The sequence below is a fragment of the Sminthopsis crassicaudata genome, chromosome 2 (genome assembly GCF_048593235.1).
Source record: "Sminthopsis crassicaudata isolate SCR6 chromosome 2, ASM4859323v1, whole genome shotgun sequence".
NCBI lineage: Eukaryota > Metazoa > Chordata > Mammalia > Dasyuromorphia > Dasyuridae > Sminthopsis > Sminthopsis crassicaudata.
In genome coordinates this window covers 385,405,999-385,418,350 of record NC_133618.1, presented here as the reverse complement: position 1 = coordinate 385,418,350, position 12,352 = coordinate 385,405,999, and the positions used below count along the sequence as shown (strand labels likewise).

The following is a 12,352-nucleotide window of genomic DNA, read 5'->3' as shown; positions in this document are numbered from 1 at the left end:
TCAGAGAGTAAAATAGCCATTTAATTAATCTACCAATCACACAAATGAAAAACTCAAAGAAATATTGTAGGTAAATTCCAGAATTATTAGATCAAAGAAAAAATATTGCAACCAATCAAAAAGGAAGAGCAGCCAGCTATTCAAATATCGAGGAACCACAATCATGTTACTCAGGCCTAGCAGCTTCCATTTTAAAGGATTGAAGGGTTTGTAATATGATATTCCAGAGGGCAAAAGAATTTTGGACGGCAGCCAAGAATCAACTATTCAGCAAAATTAAGCATTAAGCATAGCTTTCACAAGGAAAGATTCAATGAAATAGTGGGTTTTCATTTATTTTTGATGAAAAGCCAGAGCCAAATAGAAAATTTGATCTTCACATACAGATCTCAAGAGAAGCATAAAAAGGTAAAAAGAAAAGAAAAAAACTATGTTTTTATAAAGATTAAAATGTTTACATCACTATATGGGAAGATGACATCTTTAATTCTTGAGAACTGTTTATTTATTAGGGGTAAACTTAGAGGATATAGGTGTAATTTGACTTTACTATGATGTTATAAAAAAAGAAACCATGGATGGAAAAGGGATTGTACTGGAAAAGAGGGAAGGGTAGGTAAAATAGGATAAATTACATCACATGAAGAAGCAAAAAAGATCTAGTATAGTTAAAGGAAAGAAGGGTGGTGCATGATCATTATGTGACTCTCAATCTCATTGGAGTCGGCTCAAAGAGAGAATATCAACAACATTTAGTTTAATATTGAAACTTGTCTCATCCTATACGGAAGTAGAAGGAAAAAGGGGAAAAGAAAAGGGGGGAATAATAGCAGGGAAAACAATGAAGAGGATAATAAAGCAATAATTAGGAACTATTTTGCCCAACTGTATGCCAATAAATTTAATAATCTAAGTGAAATGGATGAATTGTTACAAAAATATAAATTGTCTAGGGTAACAGAGAAGGAAATAAATTACTTAAATAGTTCCATTTTAGAAAAAAGAAATTGAAAAAGCTATTAACTCCCTAAGAAAAAAATCTTCAGAGCCAGAGGGATTTACATATGAATTTTACCAAACATTTAATGAAGTTGAACTTACTTTCTGATTCCTCTGCATTTCAAAGTGATATACCCACTAGTGTAGACTATAACACTGCCTTTGCTTCCTCCCACTTTCGGTACTTAGTTTTTACTGTCCTTCATCTCCATTCCAAGTAGTTTCTGGGAGGAATGACCATATTTAGATGTATTTTAGAATCTTTCTTTCAGCTCTTAGTGTTGGCCCCAATTCTGTCTGTATCTCTTGTTTTTTTCTTTAGCTTTTCTAGGACAAATGAAAAAAGCATTTGTCATATTTTTTTTTCAGAGTTGAGGAAGGGTGGAATGGAAATTCTGAGCAATATCTTTGCAGCTTTGTGTTCAGGGATCTCCCAAGGTACAAGGAAATTCATTTTTGGTTTGTTCCTATTTCTTTCTCAGTCTTAGAATCAATATCTGTGCTTCTTGGAATGGGGTTCAGGAAAAACAAGAGGTAAATTGTATTGGCAGTCATCATGTAGTAGGAGGCAAATCCTTGATTGTGACCAAGCCCAAGCACAAGCCAGTAGGTCAGTTTGCATAATCTATAAGAGTATAAAGGCTCCTCCCTTTGACTAGTGAGTCAGGTGGAATTATTGAAAACATAACCTGTGCTGGAAAAGATGCCTAAGAATGCTGTGTCATTACTATGGTGTCTATATTTAGTGAAAGTGAAATATGGAAAAAATGGGAAAGATAAAAAATTAAATGGAAACAAGCATATTAGGTATTCCAGAGAGCCCAGGGGATAAAATATTTGGGTGGAGAGAGATTAGAATAAGGAAGAAAAAAGTGGGAGGTAGAAAATTTGACAACTGGGAATGAAGGAGTTCAGAATCATTGGGATGGTAAGGGTATAATCAAGTCTGATCATATAAGATTAAAACCAGTTTGTCAATATTTATGAATTTAACCTAAGGATGGAATCCTTTCAGAGCTTTAAGTAGCTTAGGAAAGGTAACCAGTTGTGTCAATTGATTCAATGATATTTCTAGAAGATAGATGTTTGTTTTTCCCAATTATCTGGGGCTTTCCAAGTACACAATCATATTATCTGCAAAAAAAGGATAATTTCATATCCTTGATACTAACATTTATGTCCTTAATTTCTCTTGTTATCCTGCCATTAGGAACATTTCTAGAATTATGTCAAATAATAGTGAGAAGAGAGACAGCCTTGTGTTACCTTTGTCCTTACTGGGAAAGTTTCTACAGTTTTTCTGTTGTAAATTACATTTACATTTGATTTAGGGAATATCCTATTTTAAAAGACATATTTATAAATTACTCTTTTTTTTCTTTTGTTTCTAAAAAATATTTTAGCATAAATGAGTGCTATTTCTTGTTAATTATTTTCCTGTATCCATTAGTATAATCACCTAATAAGGGCATGATGGAAAAGTTCATATTGTAGTCTACTGAGAATGAAGAAATAGCTGGCCATGAGCCATTTAGGTCATTCATGAAATAGTGTTCTAAAGGGAACCATACAATCTGAGTATAGAGTCCTAGGGGCTAAAGATACTTCCTAGATGTAATTCTCTGGACTTGATTTTTCTGGGAATAGGCATACTAGAAAAGTACAGATTAGAATTAGTAAAAATGAAGAGAAGGCTGACCTGATGTTATCTTTAAATTGAAGCTCTGGGGAGAAGTCATCCAATCAGAAGAAGGGGTCTCTAGAACTGAGAGCATTTCCAAGGAATAAACTCCAGGGTCAAAGTGATCTTGCAGGATGAAAATATTCTGGGGCATGATGAAATTTGGAACACAGTTTGACATATTCATAAAGAGAGATTTGAACCTGGGGGATCTTCTTTAAATTGAAATTACAGGACTGAAGTGATATCTCAATATGAAGAAGTTACTAGAGTGTGGTAAACAAGTGTGGAGTACAGCCTGGTAAGACATGAAGAAATATAATCATTATCTGACTTTAAAATAAATGGAACAATAAAATCTGCTCTCCTTCACCCCAAACAATAAGTCTATATTAGTCCCATTTTTCTCTTTGATATATTTCTGTATACATGTTGCTGGCATTTTATTTAAAATGTTTACAACAAAATTGATGCAATTGTTTTCTTCTACTTTATGCCTCCATAGTTTGGGTATGTAGATTATATTTACTTGCCCAATGTCATAGTTAGTAAATATCTATTTAAAAAAATTAGCAGTATTTTATTTTTCCAAATACATTCAAAGATAGTTTTCAACATTCACCTTTGCAAAACCTTGTGTTCCAAATCTTTTTTCCTTCCTTCTTCCCCTCCCTGCTCTCCAAAGCAGCAAATAATTCTACACATGCACAAATATGTCCAATTCTTCTAAACATATTTCCTTATTTGTCACGCTGCACAAGAAAAATCAGATCAAAAGGGGAAAAATTGAGAAAAAAAACAAACCAATAAACAACAAAAAAGGTGAAAATATTATGCTTTGACCCACATTCAGTCTCCATAGTTCTCTCTTTTTATATGGATAGATTTTTCCATCACAATTCTAGAGGAATTGTCTTGAAACACCTCATTGTTGAAAAGATCCAAATCACATAATCTTGTTGCTGCACTGCTCACTTCAGTTACCATCAGTTCATGTAAAACTTTCCAGCCTTTTCTGAAATCAACCTGCTCATTATTTCTTATACAACAATAATAAATAATGTATAATATAATTAATCAGAATACATCCTCATACAATATTGTTGTTGAAGTGTATAATGATCTCCTGATTCTGCTCATTTCACTTAGCATCAGTTCATCTAAGACTCTCCAAGCTTCTCTGTATTCATCCTGATGGTCATTTCTTACAGAACAATATTATTCCATAATATTCACATACCATAATTTACTCAGCCATTCTCCAATTGATGATTATCCATTCATTGTCCAGTTTCTAGCCACAAATAGTGAATTCTTATCCCAAAAGCTGGGGCCTTTGGGTTTGTCAAATACAATTAATGATACAATCTTGCACATATTGCACATATGTTATTGTATATTTACATGTACACCCATGGATGTACATATCTCTGGATGCTAATATTCACAACTGTGTGCATATGTGTGTGCATGTGTGTGTATAACATGCAGTCCACATGCATCTGTTTGTATCTGTGTTCATATATCAGTATGCATATATGCATATAATACACATTCACATATATATTCATATGAGTATTTGTGGTATATCTCAGTGTGTATGTATCTCTTGTCTCACCAGTAAGATATTAATTTTTTTAAAAACCAGGTATAGCTTCATACATTGCATTTGTATATGTATACACACATATATATGTGTGTGTGAATAGGATATACGTACATATTTAAGTATATCTAATACTTATATCTGTATTAGGAGTGACCTTCTTAAAAAATAAAAAAGGAGTGATCTTCAAAAGCAAAAAAAGAATTTATTTGCATAGAAGTGATAATTGTGATGGGGGTATGAAATTGTGATCCCTTTAATCTAAAATTAATACTCTAAAACTGTGTGTCCTTTGATCTGTAAAGAAGGGACATTCGAGTCTCAGGCCCTCCTGGGAAGCATATCTCCCCAGACAAGTTAAGTGGCATCATCTGACTGGGCCATTTCTAAAGCAACCTGGATCTCTATTCAAATTCAGGCTGAAAAAACCTTCAAAAGCAATTTCATTTGGGAGATCCTGGTCTGATCAGCTCAAACTTCCCCAGCCTCCCACCAAGATCTGCTCATATAATATAGGTTTCTGTTTAGTCATTTTTTTGCATAATGTCCCTTGGTATAGCTACCAGGACCCTGCCCACTGGGAAGACATTCTCTTCTCAGTGCCAGCAAAGCTAAATTCTCATCCAACAATAAACTTCCATTTTTGCCACCTAAAATTGTTTGGGTTCATGGATTCTTTCACAAAGAACCTGTGCCTCTGACCAAAAGGGGATTTCCACAACTCTCTGCACTGCCACTAACCTCATCGATGGTGTGATAAGTAGAAAGAAAGTTAAAGAAGAAGAAATAATGAAACTCTAGGAAGGAGAGGAGGAAAAGGTGATCTATTCAGAAGAATGAGGACTAAGAAGAGGTCAATTCTGAAAATGAAGTTCATAATAGTCAATGTTCATAACAGCTACCCTAATTTTGAGTCCACTATTTTAAGAAGCAAAAGGGTAATATGCTGCTAGTATTGAGAGGAATGCTTGTACTTCTGTGCTGGCTATATTCTTTTTAGTAAATAATCCTTTGTAAAATCTAAAAAAAAAAAACCCAAGATTATGACCAGAAAAAGAATTTTGGACATAAACATGGAAGTGTAACATTTGTGGGTGATAGCAAGATGAAGGAAATAATGATTTGAGTATGCAGTTGTAGTAGCAGGAAGAAACATGTTGTAAAGACTGAAACAATTAAGGAACTGGAGAAGTTAGATCACATGTGAGAGTATCTTGAAGTTCCCTAATTTGAGGGCAGAAGTTGTAATTGAGATAAAGAATGTGAACTAGTCTTTAATTAGAAGGAAGGTGAATATACTAAGGTTCAAAAAATAATAGCCACCAGAATCTAGATTGGTGATAAATTTAAATCTCAAAGGAGGATCATCTATAATGGACATGATTCTTTTCAACAATAAGGGGAATCAAGGCAATTACAATAAATTTTTGATGGAAAGAGCCATCCATATCCAGAGAGAGAACTATGGACACTAAATGTGGATAAAAGAATAATATTTTCACCTTGTTGTTTTTTTTTTTCCTTTCTCATGTTTCTCCCCTTCTGATCTGATTTTTCTTGCACAGCATAACACATATAAAAATATGAGTAGAAGAATTATATATCATTAACCTATATAGGACTGCTTACTGTCTTGGGGATGAGAAAGGGCAGGAGGAAGGGAGAAAATTTGGAACTTAAGGTTTTGCAAAGGTGAATGTTGAAAACTATCTTTGCATATATTTGGAAAAGTAAAAAGCTATTGCTAAAAAAAGAATGAATATCTAATAGGAGAATTACCATTATGGAATGAATATTACAAGGGCTCTGAAATCACATGGGGTGGTTCCCTCTTCTATATGTGGATATGGAAATTTGTCATCTGAATACAAGTTGGTGTAGCAAGAATGGAGAACTAAGAACATAGAATAACAAAACTAGATTTGGAAGCAGGTGAGCAAACTTCAGAACTAATAGAGAGCAGAAAGACCAGCACAAAATAAAATGATACAGTAGATAAAGAAGTTATTTAAGCTGATCTCTCTTTAAAAAGGAAACTGAGGTACAAAAGTAAATAACTTGACTAAAGTTAAACAGTTGCTAAATATTTTAGATGGGATTGGAACTGAGGTCTTCTAAATTCTAAATTTAGCACTCTATCCACTAAGACATTCTCTAAAATCATGTATATAATCTCAGGGCATATTCTGTAATGGATTTGGTTTCAGAAAATCTGAGCTCTATTCCTGACTATCTGGCTTGTCATATTTTGCTATTTTTTTTCTATCCTTGAGGGAATTGAATCAAATGATTTCTAGCTCAAATAGGGGATGATTCTAAGTGAAAGGGCAGAGGAAAAAGACCAGGTTGATGATTAAAGAAGCAAAACATCATAGGAAATATCAATATTTCTTGCACCACCATTCTTAGGAAAAGTTATCAGCCCACACAAGGCCATCTTTTATTGGCTGAAATACAACTGAAATATGTCAGAAAGGTCATGGAACTGAGGTCACCAGTATTTAGACAGTTATTTGTTAATCTACAATAAAGAGCTAAGGGACAAGGACTTATAGGAAATGATTTTTAGTTAAAACACAATTTCTTTTCAAAGGTGGCCAATTCCTGAATTTTAACAGTCAAATAAAACAATTTTCATTGACTCTTTATGGTCCATCTGGCACTTTCACCTTCATACTGAAAAGATGATATCCCTGATATTCCTTTCCAGGATCATGTGTACTTTTTGTCATGTATGCTGACATATCTAGCCAAGAGGAGGTTTCTAGCTGTTCAGGCCTTCCTCCTGCCATTTTTACTTACTTTGAAGTTCACTCTAATCAGATAACTCTTTCCTAATCTGTCAGGTGTACTTTTTTTTGGGGGGGATAAATAGCTTAGCACCTGGTTAATAAGCTTTTTTTTTTTCATTTCAACATCTTCCCTTTTACATTTTGTTGTCCTCTTAAATATCCTTGCTTCTCAATTCATCAGCTTTCTTCACGATCGTCTTAACTCAAATTCAAGAGTACCAAGTTCTAATCATTCCATCCCATCCTGATTTCTTAGACCATCTCCTCTGCTCTGGCTTCATTTTCCTTCCTTTATAATCTGTATCCATAGCTAGAAACTGGAAGTTGAATGGATGTCCATCAATTGGAGAATGGTTGGGTAAATTGTGGTATATGAAGGTTATGGAATATTATTGCTCTGTAAGAAATGACCAGCAGGAGGAATACAGAGAGGCTTGGAGAGACTTACATCAACTGATGCTGAGTGAAACGAGCAGAACTAGGAGATCATTATGAGAAAAGTACATGAGCTGTCAGAGAGACCTAGGAAATTGGAGAGGGATGAGCTCTTCCAGACTGGAGGAGAAAGAGAAACAGAGGGAGAGGGAGAGAGGAAAAGGGAAAGGGAGAGAAAGAGTAAAATTAAATAAAGTTTCAATGTCGTTTTTACATGTAACTGGAGAAAATACAAAGAAAGAAAGAAAAAAGAAAGAAAGAAAAAGCTTCAGGGAATTGATGGCATTTGAGCTGCCTTGATGGAAGAAAGGAAGTACATTTTGGGCAAGGGGTAAAGCAACTATGTGTTAGAGTCAGTTCTTATTGATTCTGCTAGAGAAAATCAATTATCAAATTTTCATTGTGATAATTTATACCTCAGAAATTAGCTTTTGCTAAATTAGAACTTGACCTATTGTTTTCTTGATTCTCTAGACTTTGTAAAGTGATAGAGAAAATGTTAAATGTAAACTTAAAAATGCTTCCATGAGTAATCCCCCCTTATCTTTATTACTCCCCCTTCAAAGTCCATTGTTAAACATTTATCAGCCCAGCACTGGGCAATACTTGTTTGAAAGCAAGAAGATAGGGCATACTTGGAAAATAAATTCTTATAGGGAGGATAAATAGAAGTGTTTGGGAAAAAAAAGGGGGGGGCAAAAGGCAAACGTTCTTGAATAGCAAAATAAAGAATTGTTTTATTTTCTAGATATTGAGATATTATTGGAAAAAGTGAGATAGCCACCGAGATAGTAGTTCTACAATTCCTCAACTCTGTGACTAATAATATCTTACAACTATAAAAACTGTAATATGCCTCATACTTCTATAAGGATTTACAGTTGCAGAGTACTTTTCTCAGAACAACTCTGAAATGAGCAAGACAATCAAATGGAAATCTAGGCAGCAGCTCTGTTAGGGAGTACCCACAATAGTGTATTTCCAGTGTTCTCTTTACTACAATTTTCTATCACAGTGAAACTGAAAAGTCACATTTATGAGATAATTTCTAATATTCTCTTCTGCTACCACCTTGTGGCAGTAACATGCAAGGCAAGGAGGAGTGTTGAAGTTTCTATGACTTTTCCTTAATGTCTTTTTTTATTGCTAGCATCTTTTTTTCTGCTCATTCTCTCCTGATTCTTTGGGCACTTCTAAATAGATGGTTTCAGTTTTATTTCTCCTTCCCTTCTAAACAAGAGAGTGATTTGCATTACCCTAGAGATCATTCCCAGGATAAACTAAATCCTTGGTCCTACTTCACTAGTCCAGTCTGAAAATAAGACTCTGGGCACCCAATTCATGAGGTTTTTTAAAAAGTGTGCCTTTAATTTTTATTTTTTGCTCTCTATTTTCTCCCTCTCTTCACCTCTTCCCATCCATTGAGAAAGGAAGGTAATATCCATTTAACATGTGATATCATACAAACATTTCCACATAAACCACATTGCAAAAAGAAGCAAGAAAAAAGAAAAAAAATGTGATTTAATATGCATGCAAAATTCATTAATTCTCTCCCTAGAAGTAAATAGTATTTTTCATCATGAGTACTTTGCAATTGTCATGGGTCATTTACTGATTAGAATTGCTAAGCTTTTCATAGTTGATTATATTGCTGCTACTGTCTATTGTTTTCCTCTTCTTATTTCACTTTGCATCAGTTTATATTATATTTACAGGTTTTTCTGAAACCATCATTCTCATTATTTCTTAATTTAACCTGTTTGCTCTCACCTTCCCAATTTGGAAAGTCTCTATTCTTTCCTCCAATTAGAAATTAGATTACCTAATACTATATCTTGATTTGTATCCTTTTAATTGTTTTCTTTTAAAGCATAAAAATGTTTCCTCCTGTATTGAGTGTCCAATGCCAAAGTTTTTTATTCTTTACTGGGTAAAGTGGGTGAGGGACACATACCAACCTCCTACTAAACCCAGAGTCTTCTTATCTGCACTTTCTCCCTCCCTCTTCTATTATCCCCTCTATTGCTCCTATCCTGAAGGCTCTTTGAAGCTCTCCACTAGGTGTTAGTTATAAAAAATTATCAGGCACTATCTAAGGAGTCATCAGGCTTCTCATTTCCCTTTCTTTGTCCTATGTGTCTCTACAGAAGAGTTTAGACTAGATTCTATAGAATCCAAATGACCCCATGAGCTGTTCCGTCACATATACAAGCACAAAACAGCAAACCAGAAAGGAATTATTAACTTTGAATTATTAAAGAAATATAACCACATCATAATTTTCAAATCTTTAATTGGAACTGTGAATGACAAAATTCCATCTTCCTTTTGGAAAACCTCGTTTAAAGCTCTTCCAAATGTTAAGGTCACTAGATACCACACCCATATAAAGCTGTATGTTAGATACTTCAAAGTCACATAAAGAGGTATAAAATAATAACCCTTCCTCATCATGCAGGTGCTAATCTAATTCATGAAACCATAACAAGAGAGTATCAAATCTAAGTGACTAATATCAAATGTTGAATATATTGTCTAATTACCAAAATCATCCAGAGTCTAATAAAGTCACTGTGGGTAGGAGACACGGGAAAAATTCAATGAGGAACTGGACCTTTAGCTGAGGTTTTAAAAAATATAATTTGGATTTTTTTATTATGGATTTTCCCATTTTTCCAAATTTTAACCATATAGCACAATTTATTTTTTTGAAAAAACAACTTGAAACTGGATGCAACTTACAAAATCAAAACAGAGAGAGACAAGGGAAATATTAAATTGAACACTCAATAAGATGAATGATGACAGCTCACAGATATGTCTAATAATGTGGGAATTGACTAAATCACACTGACTCCATCTTGTGACACAATTCTGAATCTAATTCAGTTCCCTTTCCTTTTTTTTTTTTTTTAATTATGGGTCTAGTCTAATTTCTGTCCTGCGAGAAAACTATTCAATGATGGGAACTGTGAGAAAAATTTTATCACAATGTTTGAACCTGGCCCCTGAGTAGCTGGGAAGCCAGACTACCTCCTCCTGTTGCTTGGAGAATCTTATCTAAGGATCTGGATTACCAGAATCTCAGTCAGACCCAAAGACTGATGCAAAGAATGCTCTCACAATTATATCTCATGCAATCTATGTCTTATCTGAAAATCAAACTTGTTCTAGTCAATTACCATTTCCATGTTCTTTTGATTGAATAAACATTTGTAGGGAGTGGGACACCTCATTTTCTGATTTCAAAGAATTGAACCTGTTTGCTCTCCCCTTTCCAATTTGGAAAGTCCCTATTCTTTCCTCCAATTAGAAATTAGATAACCTAAATCCATATCTTGGTTTGTATCCTGTTAATTGTTTTCTTTTAATGCATAAAAAGGTTTCCTCCTGCATTCAGGTTCCAATGCCAAGCAGAGGAGGCCTGATCTAGATTTGTTATGCAATTGATATGCTCAGAAACAATGAAACTCATTCATTTCATTTTATTTTGACAGTAAGTTCACTAGACAGTACTCTCTGCTGGCCATCCAAGGTAACTGCTACTATCAACTTTGCCTACTTTCATATATTGTGTTAATGTGGTAAAAGCTAGCAAAAATATTTTAGTTTAAATTTGTTTAACTTAAGAACTAATTCAAATAGGAATTACAATTCTGCTGAGATCAGTTTTGGACTTAACAATTGTATTCCACAAAAAATGTAGCAAGGGAACAGAGAGATGTTGATTTCTTCTTCTGCTAAGCAAAGCCTGTTAAACATTATGGAGTTGGAGGGGTTTTTGTTGCCAAAAAAGGTATTTTTTTCTCTAAGAGATTTTATTTTAAGGATGTGGCCTGTGTTCAAACCAATGTGGATATCAATGCTAAAAAGAAGATATATCAAAATGAGATTAATTAGAACATACTTATTTTATGCCCGAAATAATCTTATAATGATACCTCTCAATATAAACAGCTAAAATTTGTTTTTTACATTAAAGAACTAAGGTACAGTTTTTCTTATTGCTGTACTTTATAATGTTTAGCTCCTCAAAATAATATGGTTACATGACCAAACAATATAGAACAAATTTGGAATTAGATCATCTAATACTAAAATAATAGAATATTATTCTAATAATAGAATTCCAAATTCAAATTACTGAAAAACATATTAGTCATAATTGTAAATTATGTTATACACATCAAATCATAATAAAAAGCCAATTATAAACAGGATGCTAGTCCTCTATTTTTATTAGCAATGTATTTCTCCTATGGTAAACCAAGTTTGTAATCATCATCATGTATGGTTCTCCCATTTTTCACTTTGATGGATCATTAAGAATATCTTCAAATCCATTGCCCTCACCAGGACCCCTCAAAACATTCAGGGAGAGATTGGAGCGCTGAAGAATTGGAAGAAGCTCTACCTATCACTGCCTTGAATTCCATCTGTAATATCAGGGAACATTTTTTGGATATTTGTCACTGTGGAACCATTCATTTTATCTTGATTGAGTTGGAATTATTTTTCTGTTAATTCAAGAAAATGATTAAGCAAACATTCATTTTTTTTTTACACAAGAAAAACTTCTCCAAAGAACATCATGGTTTCCAAAAGAATTATTAGCTGAAAGTTCAAAAACTGAAATACTCTTCTTTAATTAAGATTCAAATTCTGGCTATTCATCTTTGATCAGCCTGTCAGTCACCCCAGTGCTGCTTCTCGGTCTTGTCATTTCTGCTATCTATTATCGTTTCCATTATGCGACCATCTTCTCCCACATCCCTTTGGTTGAACCTTGAAGATCAGAAGACCTGGGCCTGGTTATTGACACTAAGACCTATGAAA

The 12,352-nt window shown here is 33.8% G+C and overlaps 1 pseudogene; it reads right to left on the bottom strand.

The window, feature by feature from the left end:
* Positions 1–11,772: 11,772 nt before the first annotated feature.
* LOC141552862 (proteasome maturation protein pseudogene) overlaps positions 11,773–12,352 on the bottom strand; it is a 28,329-nt pseudogene continuing 27,749 nt past the window's right edge.